Raw genomic sequence first — 12,376 nt, 5'->3', positions numbered from 1 at the left:
GCTCAGCACTTGCTCCTAAAGCATTTTTTTACAGGTAAAGCACTCTTAAACAAAAGAAAGTACTTCATTCACCTAAATTCTATTCTATTGAGTACACATCTCCCTATAGGTCCTTTCTGACTCAGTTACACAGCAATCTTTTTCACTATTTCTAGCATGTCGAAGGGTCAGTTGCTGGCGTCCTCTCCTGTTCAGCTGGTGAATCTGGGAATCTTGAGGCAATGTTACAATTGCCTCATGTACACAAACAACCCTCTCCTCCTCCCAACAAATACAAATATATGCGAGAGATGCAACTATATAGCCAAACTGGAGGCTGAGCTCTCTCAATTCAGTACTGGCAAGACCAGTCAGGAGTAGAAGGTAACCACGCACACCACAAACCCAGTCTCACATAGAACTATCACAACAGCAAACCAAACACATAAACACACAAAAACATACTCGGAGGCGCTGATTAAAAATCTACCAAACCAACAGAGGCCTCCAAAGCAGACACCCAAGAAACCACCCCCTCAAGACATAGCACATGCAACACATAGTTCACAAAGTCAGTGTGCTAAACAGTCACAGCCCTTAAGGCCAAACAACATGCCAGACACACTTGTAATAGGTGACTCCATAGTCAGACACACTGACGTCCCGCTCACCAGACTGAACAAGGAAAAGGTCACAGTAAGCTGCCTGTCGGGAGCTAGAATCCGCCACATAACACAAGCACTCAGGCCACTCCACAGCAAGTACAAATATGACTCAGTCATTGTACATGCCGGTGTGAACGACCTGAGACGTACCTCCCTGGACTACATGAAAAGAGACATAGAGGAGCTCTCTGATTATGTAGCCCAGGCCGGTATGACCCTGACCCTGAGCAGCATCTTACCCTCACCAAGAATGATGCCACAGTACAAAGACAAAATGATCAGTTTTAACAATTGGCTTAATTACTGGTGTCATTCTAAGGGGATCCAATGTCTGTCTGCTTGGGATGACATGCTTGACAAGCCACGCTGCTTCGCAAGGGATGGCTTGCACCTGTCACCCCTGGGCTTCCGGATATTGGCCAAGGCTCTTGCCACCCCCATAGTGCCTTTTTTAGGCAAGGCTCAAATGACAAACCTACCTCCCTAGAAAACACAAGTGGAAAAAAACTAAGGGTGATGCTGCTCAATGCCAGAAGTCTAAACATCAAGATGCACGCCCTCGAAGCCCTCCTCAGTATGGAGAACATCGATGTCTGTGCAGTGACTGAAATCTGGTTCAAGGCTCCTGAGAGCACCCCAGCACTATCAGGTTTTACGTCATATCATGCTTTCCGGCCCCAAAACTTGGACCGAACCACAAAAGGAGGGGGAGTATCCATTTTCATCAAAGATACCCACACCTCCAGGTTAGTGGCAATGCACAAAGCATCGGAGACTATCCAGGTGCAACTAACCATAGGCAAAACTGCCTTACAGTTTGTAGCATGCTACAGACCACCCTCTCAAACTCAGGAACCCCACACAGCCTTCCTGAAGACACTGGAGAGTATGAATGTCTCTCCAAATACCATCATTTTGGGAGACTTCAACTACCCAAACATAGACTGGGAACATTACTCAAGCCCCAACACCCTAGCCCAAAGGTTCCTAGAATTCATAAACTCAAATGCAATGGAACAACTAGTCACCATTCCCACAAGAGGAGACAATATACTAGACCTGATCGTCACAAACATGGGGACACAATTCTCCACACCGGAAGTATATCCCTCTTTGGTAAGATCAGACCATAAATTAATCTCACTGGAAATCCACATCCCGCCCCCACCCCCTGCACAAAAGACCACAGTGAAGAACTCCTCAAAAGCAAACTTCACACTTCTCAAGACTGAAGTGGCATCCTTCAAGGCCCCTGGGCCAGTGGAAACCACAACCCACACTGCTGAATCCTTTGCAAATGCCTTCTATGGGCACCTTCAAGAATGCATGGATCATGCAATCCCAAATAAAACCAAGACCCATTCCCCCAAAGGCAGGCGCCCAGTCTGGTGGACCCCAGCCATAAACAAACTTTACAACAGGAGGAGGAAGCTACTACATGACAGAGCAAAATCCCTAAAAGGGAAGGCGTCTCTGATCAGTACTAGCAAAAAACTACGATCACTCATAAAATCATCCAAGGCCAACTTTGAGAGAAAAATCGCAAAAGACACAAAAGACAATCACAAGGCCTTCTTTAGCTATGTTAGAAACCTGGGTGGAAACTCCCAGATATGCTCAGAGTTAGTCCAAAATGACACAAAATACACTGAACCCACTGACATTGCCAACATTCTGGCAGACAGGTTCAGTGCAAATTTCTCCTCCCCCTCCCCCCCAAAAGGAGAAATAACTATCCCAGCAGAGTGTAGCCTCCCTAACATCTCAGATGCCCAGGTGAGAGCCGCCCTCTCTAAAGCAAAAAACACAGCATCAATGGGACCGGATGGTGTCCCGGGCTGTGTGCTACATGAACTCCAAGAGGAACTAAACCCACACATAAGGCTGCTGTTTAATCTTAGCCTTACTACAGGATACGTACCCAAAGAGTGGTGTATGGCAACAGTGGTCCCACTTCACAAAGGCGGTGCTTCTACGGACCCTGGAAATTACCGCCCCATAAGCTTGACGAGCCTGGTCTACAAAACTATGGAGAGGATCATTATGGAACTCATAAACAAAGACATTGGGGACCTACAGACATTGGATCCTACTCAATTTGGCTTTGTCAAGGGCAGATCCTGCCTTTTGAACTTGGTCGACTTTTTTGAAACAGTCACTAAGGCCATTGATGAGGGTAAGGCAGTTCACACAGCCTACCTTGACCTTGCAAAAGCCTTTGACACAATACCCCACTCGAGCATCATAGACAAACTCACCAGCTTAAAATGTAAACCCATATGTCACAAGATGGGTTGCAAACTGGCTCAAAGACAGAACCCACAGGGTCATAGTTGCTGGAGCTATGTCAGACTCTAAGCCGGTCACAAGTGGTGTCCCACAGGGCTCAGTCCTGGGACCTCTCTTGTTCGGCATTTATTTTTCCGAGGTACAGGCAAACATAGGAGGATTGTGGCTGACAAAGTTTGCAGATGACTGCAAACTGGGCGCCATAATTGATACTCAAGCAGACACAAACATCCTTCAGAGAGGCCTCATAGAAATGGATAATTGGTGCCAGAGCCATGGCCTTAAGCTGAACACCAAAAAATGTATAGTCATACCCTTTGGGAAAAACAAGGTACCGACAAATTACCACATAGGCGGTAATCCATTAAGTATGGAAGAGGTAATCAGGGACCTAGGGACCCAGGTTGACATTAACCTCTCATTTGACACTCACATTGACAAAGTGGTTAGGAAGACTTTCTATATTGCCTACCTTATCATGAAGGGTTTCACATCTAGATCAAGAGAGGTCATTGTGCCCCTGTACTCTTCTCTTATCAGGCCAATGATTGAGTACAATGCCCCATTTGGGATGTATCTCACCCGACACCTGCAGCAGTTGGAAAGACCCCAAAAGTTCCTCACCAAGAGGATAAAAGGTCTTAAACATATGTCATATGCTGCCCGACTGAAAAAACTCCAGCTCTATTCAGTCGCATACCGCCTACTCAGAGGTGATCTGTGCTTGACGTACAAGGCCATGTCCAATCCTGAATTAATGGACATGCTCCACCTCAGAAAATCCAAATCCATCAGAGCCACGAGAACAAGTGACTTAAACCTCAACACAGAAATAAATAGGACGTGCTGGAGGGACAGATTCATAACCCAGAGGCTCCCTACACTCTGGAACAGAATCCCAGTCCATGTTAGGCAGAGCCCCTCACTGACTCTATTCAAGAGAAATCTCGACAAGTGGATGGGAGATCGTAGGTTTACCCCGGGGGTCATCTCTGTGTCACTACTAGACAGAGGCATAGTAAACTAAACCCTAAAAGGGTGTAATATTCTCATCCTAAGGGGTGGTGTAAGCCACATACACTCTGGCTAGGCTTATAAATGCCTTAGGGCAGATAGCCTAGTACGAACCTATGAACCTATGAACCTATGATATGTGTCCTTCAGTGTGGACTGACTTTGCATATGTGAGGTTTAATTACTAGCTATAACACTGCACATGTCTTTCAGTGTGCACTGATTATACATGTCAAGAATGACTATTAGCTATAACAACAAGAAGTGCTTAATGATAGCTATAATAATATTACTGGGAATATGGTAATGCGCTGTTTCTATCAAGGTTTTCTGTTACTTTTTAGTATGTGTCCTAATAGCAGGGAATAAATTCCATGCCTATAAAGTTGTCAGTAGTTCTAGACAGACAGAATTACTGTTGGACGATCTTTAATTCAGTTGTACATTTTGAAGAGTACTAGTGTTCGACAGCCACCGGTCGACAGCAAGGTCAAGGAGGATGGGGCTGGCTGGAAAAAGGTGTTCACTGTTTTAAATGTTCACACACATAGTCAGGGCAGGGAAAGTCCTCAGAGGCTTATGTTGTTGATTTGGAATGTCAGTGATTTTATTAATCTGGATGAAAGGCATTTGCTTGTTAAGAAATTTAAGACACATTTGTCTGCTCCATTATTTATTTAAGGCATCCAGTTCATGTCTGGAGTACATCTCAATTTACTTGCAGTTTGAAATTATACTTTGTTGACATGTGCATCTTGTTACAGTATTAGAGGCTGGGGGGAGCTATTATGATTACGCATCTGTTATGCATGTGATTGCCACCTTTGCTGGTGATCCTAATTTGTCATATGGCTGGGTTATGGGAGGTGTTATTTGCATGCTGATTTCTTATTTTCCTCAGAGTATATCCATTTGGTTCCTTAATATGGGGATGTAGACAATGTACAGAATCAACTCCTTCTGTTACTGAGTTGTAGTATTAATGCAATTATCTATCCAGAATTGCATTAGGAAGCATTATATTCAGTAGGCATTCATAACTCCAAACATACTAGTGATAGCAATTTTCAGTGCATCGGTTACTAGGAAGTGCAGAGAGATGTCTTTTCCATCATTTAACCTTTATACTAAGTAAATTGCTAATGTTCTAAATCCAACTTGTTTAAAATGTTTTATTGAGCCTGTGCTTTAATGGTCCCCAGCAAAAGATTCACAAGTTCTGATCTCTAATCCCAGGCCTGTGATCTTCAGTACGGTCACTTACAGAGGCAAAACAGAACCTAATATGAAGAATGAATTGGGTAAACTTGATAAACTATTTAAGGAAGTCAGATGGTGAATATATTCCAGGATACTCAACCATCAGTTGTTTTGTATAGATGGTCTTTAGTATAATAATTTGCAGAGCACAGTATTGCATCAAGAGCTGTTTTGTGATGGTTTTTATTTTCTGTTTCCAAGGCCTTATGCAAAACCAGATTAAACATGTTTGGGGTAATTCCTAGAAAGTAAGAATAATACAAATAAGTAAATCAGGCAAACTAGAGTTACTGATTGTTTAAATCACAGGCCTTCTATATTCCTCCCTGTGCCTGCCACTGCAAAGCACTTTACTTTCTTGTAACATTGTCTGAAACGTGTTAAATCTGCCCTTGAGCCAGATGCTCTGTGTAGGTTCATTCATCAGATGGTATGCTATCACAAAGAATCCAAAATATCAATAGCTTCTGTTATTTTACATAGAGATAAGTACAGAATGTATATAAAGTGAATGTCTTTTGTCTCTTGAACCAAATTCTCTTTATAAGGTGTTCTGGTTTGGTTTGTTTTTAATGGGCATTGTAAGCTATTATATGTGATTAAAAAAGCCAGTAGTTTCACTTACTGCATTTTCCATTTGCTTTGCTTATGGCAAACTCTAGAATGACACTAGAATACAGATGCAACACAGAGGTAGAAATAAGCTTGACAATTTTGTGGAATTGACAAATACCATTTTTTGTGAAACAAATATCTAACTCGCGATTGATTTTTACACAGAGGATAGCTGGAGGAATCACTATAAAATAAGGCAATCAGAAGCAGGGCAGATGAATGCTAACCTCACTAAAACGTAAGGCCAAAATATTTGAAGGTTCAACAACAAATCAAAGTAACTCCAGTTAAAAAAAAAACACAGAAATCACTCACTAAGGAAAGGATTGAACAGCCTTTCTGTCGTGCTATGGTATGAAGACGGTGGATTGCTTTGTTCACATTTATTGACAGCACTATATAAAATGCAATTTTATAACATAAAATGAAGCTTTGTAGGCCCTTAGCATTGTCTCATCATTCATTTTTGTTTGCAGCATCAAAGTTCACTAAATGAATTGAGCCTAGTGTAACAGCAAAAGAATGAACTACCAAAGTTATTTTGAAACATTTAATAGCACAAAGTTATTTGCCATTGATAACAATAATTTCATGTTAAAATGTGTAACGCAATTCTCAATTTTGAAAAAATATAGATGGCATTAGAACAAAAATGAATATCAATATATTCATTAGAGGTGTTTACTAATGCAACTGCATAAACCTTTAGTGTTCTAGGTAAAGAGAGGGAGGAGAGAGTAAATATGAAAAGGAGAAAGTACCAGAAAGAAAAATACACAAGTCTAAGATGTTTTCTTTATCCAGATCTTTAAAAGCTTAGGCCAAGACATCTGCTAACCCGTCTATAAGATTTATAGATCAAATGATGGGGAACTATTGTCAAATTTCATTTTTGTTAATATAAATATAGAAAAATCCCATTACTGTAGCTTCAATCAAATTTAATTTTGTTAAATGATGGAACGCAAGCGTCACATATTTTGATGACAAAAAAGAAACAAATAAATAAGATTTAGGTCCCAATCAGCTAACAGCTCATTTCTCCAACTTTTATACCAACTACCTTTATTAATTACATCAGTTATAGAGAATACATCACCTCCAGGAATGCAATTTCACTCATTCCCCAACCTTTCTTTGAAAAAAAATACATCTACACTCTCCTTATGAAATATCCAGATGTATCTTCAGATGGTATGTTTGGTTTCTAATGCATCTGCTGCTTTTAAATGTTTTACCACTTGCACTCTAGGGCTTCCACTAAAGGAGCTGCTTCTATTATATCCACCCCTGATTTTTTCTTTGGTCTTTTAATAATGCACTTATTAAACACTTCTTATCAATCTTTATATGGCCTCTGATGAAAACATATACTCTTATCCTGATCTCCCCTGTCCTGTGTCTATCCTGTCTAGACCCTTCAGAGGTGAGGTCCTCAGAACAGCACACAACTTTCTCTTCTGGTTCCTACATACTGTCTGTGAAAAGGATCACCACTGTATCTCATAAGCATAGCTAGGATGGGGTGCAAAAGTGTTAGGAGATAAGATCAGCAGGTGATAATTTGTCCTTGTTGTATTACCAGCATTGAATTTGCAGTCAGGACTGAAGCACTTTAGCACTTCACACCACCAGGCTAGTTGCCCAACACAATGCATCTGAAATTCTCCAGGTGCAGCTAACACTAGGTAAGACGGCAATCCAAATTGTAGCTTGCTACAGATCCCCCACCATGCCCCAAGATTCTCACTACACCTTTCTAAACATACTGGAAAATATTAAGATACAACCAAATACCCTAATACTGCGTGACTTCAACTACCCTGCCATTAACTGGGAAAACTACTCGTGTACCAACACCTTTGCCCAACGGTTTTTGGAATTCATAAAATCTATTGTCCCACCAGGGGCTCCAATACCCTAGACCTGGTCATTACTAACATGGGAAATCGATGCTCCTCATCTATGGTCATCCCCTCGTTGGTCAGGTCAGACCATAAGCTAATCACCCTTAACATCCACATCCCACCCCCACCCCCCCAGTAAGGAAACCTCCATAAATATGTCTCCAAAGCCAACTTCATGCCACTCAAGTCAGAAATGCCAAACTTCATGATACCCATGCAGACGGGAACTGAAAGTTCAACTGCTGAGTCCTACACTAAGGCACTGTACGAGGACATCCATGCATGCATGAATCGTGCCATCCCAAATAGAATCAAGATGCTCTTCTCCAACAAAATGAAGCCAATCTGGTGGTCCTCTGCCATAAACAAACTTTACAACAAAAGGAAGAAACTGTTGCAGAAAAGAGGAAAATCCCAGGATGCAAAATACTCCCTTACCAGCCTCAGTAAAAAGCTGAGCTCCCTCATAAAATCCTCCAAAACTAGTTACGAAAATAAAATTGCCAAAGATTCCAAAGACAACCACAAGGCATTCTATAACTATGTCAAGAGTCTAAATGGCAATGCTCAGATCTGCTCTGAGCTACAACAGAATGGCATTAAATATACTGATCCCAAGGATATTGCCAATATCCTGACAGATCAATTCAGTGCCAACTTCACCCCCCCTCTCACCCCCTAAATGGCCCATCTCAATACAGGAAGATTGCCAAATTCCTGTAATAATGGCCGCACAGGTAAAAAATGCACTCTCCAAAGCTAAGAATACAGCATCCATGGGACCAGATGACATCCTGGGCTGTGTACTACATGAACTACAAAATTAACTGGCACCTCACCTAAGTGTCATGTTTAATCATAGCCTCACCTCAGGCTTCATGCCCACTGAGTGGCGCACAGCTACAGTTATCCCACTCCACAAGGGGGGATCCACCTTGGATCCCGGGAACTACCGCCCCATCAGTCTGACGAGCCTGATCTGCAAGGCCATGGAATGTATTATAATGGAACTTATAAACAAAGACATTGGCAACCTTCAAACAATGGACCCCACCCAGTTTGGGTTCATGAAGGGCCGATCTTTTCTCCTGAACCTGATTGACTTCTTTGAATCAGTCTCCAGAGTCGTGGACAAGGGTAAGGCAGTCCACACAGCCTATCTGGACCTTGCCAAGGCCTTTGACACCATCCCCCACTCCGGAATCATAGATAAACTTACTAAGCTGGGCATAATCCCTATGTTACTCGATGGGTTGCCAACTGGCTTACTGACAGAACCCACACTGTAAAAGTAGCTGACTCTAAATCCAGCTCCAGACAAGTGACAAGTGGAGTACCTCAGGGTTCAGTCCTGGGACCACTTTTGTTTAGCATCTACTTCTCTGAAGTACAGGCCAATACTAAGGGACTCTGGCTAACAAATTTCGCAGATGACTGCAAACTGGGAGTCATTACTGAAGCTCTAAATGATGTGGATACTCTACAAAAGGGTCTTACAGAAACAGATGTTTGGTGCCAGAGCCATGGGCTCAAGCTCAATGCCAAGAAATGTATAGTTATCCCCTTTGGGAAAAAACATGTACCCATGAATTACCACATAGGTGGCAGTACACTAAGCACCAAAAGTGTGATAAGGGACTTAGGGACACAGGTGGACAGTGGTCTCACCTTCAATAACCACATCGCCTCAAAAGTCAGGAAATCCTTCTATGTGGCACACCTCATCACTAAAGGCTTTTCATCCAGAAAAAAGGAGGTCATTGTCCCACTGAACTCATCCCTCATTAGACTCATTATAGAATACAATGCCCCATTTGGTATGTACCTCTCAAGACACCTGCAGCAATTGGAAAGGCTGCAGAAATACCTCAGTAAAAGAATCATAGGCCTAAAGCAGATGCCCTATGCTGACCGCCTTAAAATACTCCAGCTATACTCTGTCACATATCGTCTACTCAGAGGTGATCTCTGCTTAACATACAAGGCCATGTCAAACCCAGAGCTGTTGAACATGCTACACATAAAAAAATCCCAATCCCTCAGCGCCACATGCTCCAGGGATCTAAACCTTGTTATCATAATAAACAAAACATGCTGAAGGGATAGGTTCCTGACCTAGAGACTCCCCAGACTCTTGAATAGACTGCCCATACATGTCAAGCAGAGCACCTCTTTGGCCCTCTTCAAAAGGAACTTTGACGATTGGATGGGAGAAAGGAAATTCACCCCGGGGATCACGTTAGTCACCCTGCTTGACAGGGGTCCAGGGAAGTAAATAGTGTGGGAAGAAATAGCCAGGGAATTGTTATGGCTAGGCTTGTATAGGCCCTAGGGCCAATAGCCTAGTACCAATCTATAAACCTATGATCCTATGTGTGGTTTAAACTGTAGGAAGGTGCTTCGTGGATAGATCAGGGAATTGTACAGGGTACCATAATTGCAAGCTGTGGCTCTGCTGTATCGCTTTCTTAATATTTAATTTTCTACTTGTTGCCTTCTAACTATCATGCCTCCACTGACCCAGCCATCTCATTTATGACCTGTGTTTGAAAGGCAGTTGCAGGTCATCATCTAAGCAGTCATCAGATTTTTATTGATTGATTGATTGGCCATAATCCTTCCCTCAATAACAAATGTGCACTCTCGTATATGTGAGGGACTGCAGTGCATAAAGTCTATCTTTTGAATTCAGCTTATCAGAACCAAATGCATGCTATGGTCTATATGCTGTATACTATGCACCTCTCTCTCTCTCTCTCACTCTCTCTCTCTCTCTCTCTCTCTTACATAGGTACCAGTATTGTAACAAGCCATAGAAGAAGAACAGTATAAGCTGGATCAGCAAAAAAAGCCAGTTGTCCTGACAGGGAAACACTTTGAATCCTGACAGTCTGAGATGGACTGCAATTACAGTCATACATTTGGTAAATCCAAATTGCATACTCAGAGGTATAAAAACTGGCACTGAATAGGCTGAAACTGAAAGCACAGAAATCTCAGAATTATTGATTAAATGTAAAGTGGGTGCAAAAATCTTGGGAATGCAAAAAGCACACCCAGTCTCATTTTGATATACATGAACTGGCACAGGTAGAAGAACTGCATGTTTATAGCAACCATTACCTGCTGCGATAAACTGATACCATATGGTGATAGCTTTTTTGACTACACTGCATGTTTGTATTTTATTTTTTCTCCTTGCAAACTATGTATTGTGTTCTAAATTTTTCTTTATGTATTGTATTATATTGGAGCTTTTCTCCCAGGGCCTCCGCTGAAAATGGACCTGTGTCCAGTCAGACTTTCCCAGTAAACAAATGTAAAATAAAATAAATAAATAAATGAAAAGATGGAATCCAATTGTGACCATTTAGAAGGTTCTTGGGAAAAGGATGTGATTGGACCACTGAGATTCAGGGTAGGTCTGAGTTTCTCAGCTTCCTCAGACACCAAAAAGATTCCGAAATATATTGTGCATCTTTCTGGTCCGGTGGGATTGTTTGCATGTCTTTTTTATTCGTGTCCCCTGTATTATTTTTGAAAAGCTAGATCATGACACTTACCATAATTTTGCATCAAGTGCTGATTAAAATTATTTATGTCTAATATGCCCCCATTTGAGAAGTGGTACCACCAAAGCTTGATGCCACAATCAGTGACAAATATATGTGTTAACATTTTGTTTGCCATGATATTTATGGGTTTATTTTGGCTTTCTTTGCTTCTGTGTAGAAAGTTAGCATACATGCTGTCTGCTGTCATGTAAGCACAGTTTTTAATTTTACCTGTGCCACTAGTTACTGTTTTATACAAGGATGCCTCCCAGTATCACTATAGCATGCTGACACATACGTTTTACTTATTGTGAAGTTTTCACATTTTCTACAAGTACATGTAGTATTTTGTGTGACTGGATGATCATTATTATTTTTTGGCAACACCTTCCCTTGACAATTTATCTGTTTCCATGTTCTGATGTAATTGAAGCATGTCTTAGAATTGCTTTCTACCTCTGAGATAAAACTTAAGTTTTACAGTTAGATCTGCAAGATTTTATAAAAAAGGGTGCACTTCCGTACTATATTTAACTTGGTTTCAATTGTGCTGTGTAAATCATTTTCCTTATAACATGTATGACATCTACAAGTATCGTCTTTCCTTTCTTACCCTTACAATGCATTAAATAGCTATATCCATAAGTGCATAACATCTGCATGTTTTTTCTTGTCAGTAGTATATTTGAGAATAGTATAGGGAAAGTGATAGAGTACAGTATAGTCCTGCAACATTTGATACTACTAGGTATAACACTTTGCAGACATTAAATTAATAAATGAAGCAAACCACAATATGATGGTGGTCTTATTAAAAATTGCAGGGTTAAATTAATAACTTATATGGTCATGGTTTAGCTACTTACACAATGACTTCTATTTAAAATTAGTAAATGCTGTTACTGTTCAAACCATCTTAGCATTCATTTTAAAGCATTGGTTTGCCCTGCGTGGAATCTTGTAATCCAACAGCCAGTCAGCATTTAGAATATGCAATGGTAGATGTGAATCCATGCTGATATACAAACAGCCGGGAACATATCAATGAAGATTCTGGGTCAGCCTCAGCAGCTTTATAATGCGGCTAAAGCTG

This window comes from Protopterus annectens, chromosome 2.part1 (genome assembly GCF_019279795.1).
Source record: "Protopterus annectens isolate FY-2018-M chromosome 2.part1, PAN1.0, whole genome shotgun sequence".
Taxonomy (NCBI): domain Eukaryota; kingdom Metazoa; phylum Chordata; order Ceratodontiformes; family Protopteridae; genus Protopterus; species Protopterus annectens.
This window is presented reverse-complemented; position numbering follows the sequence as displayed.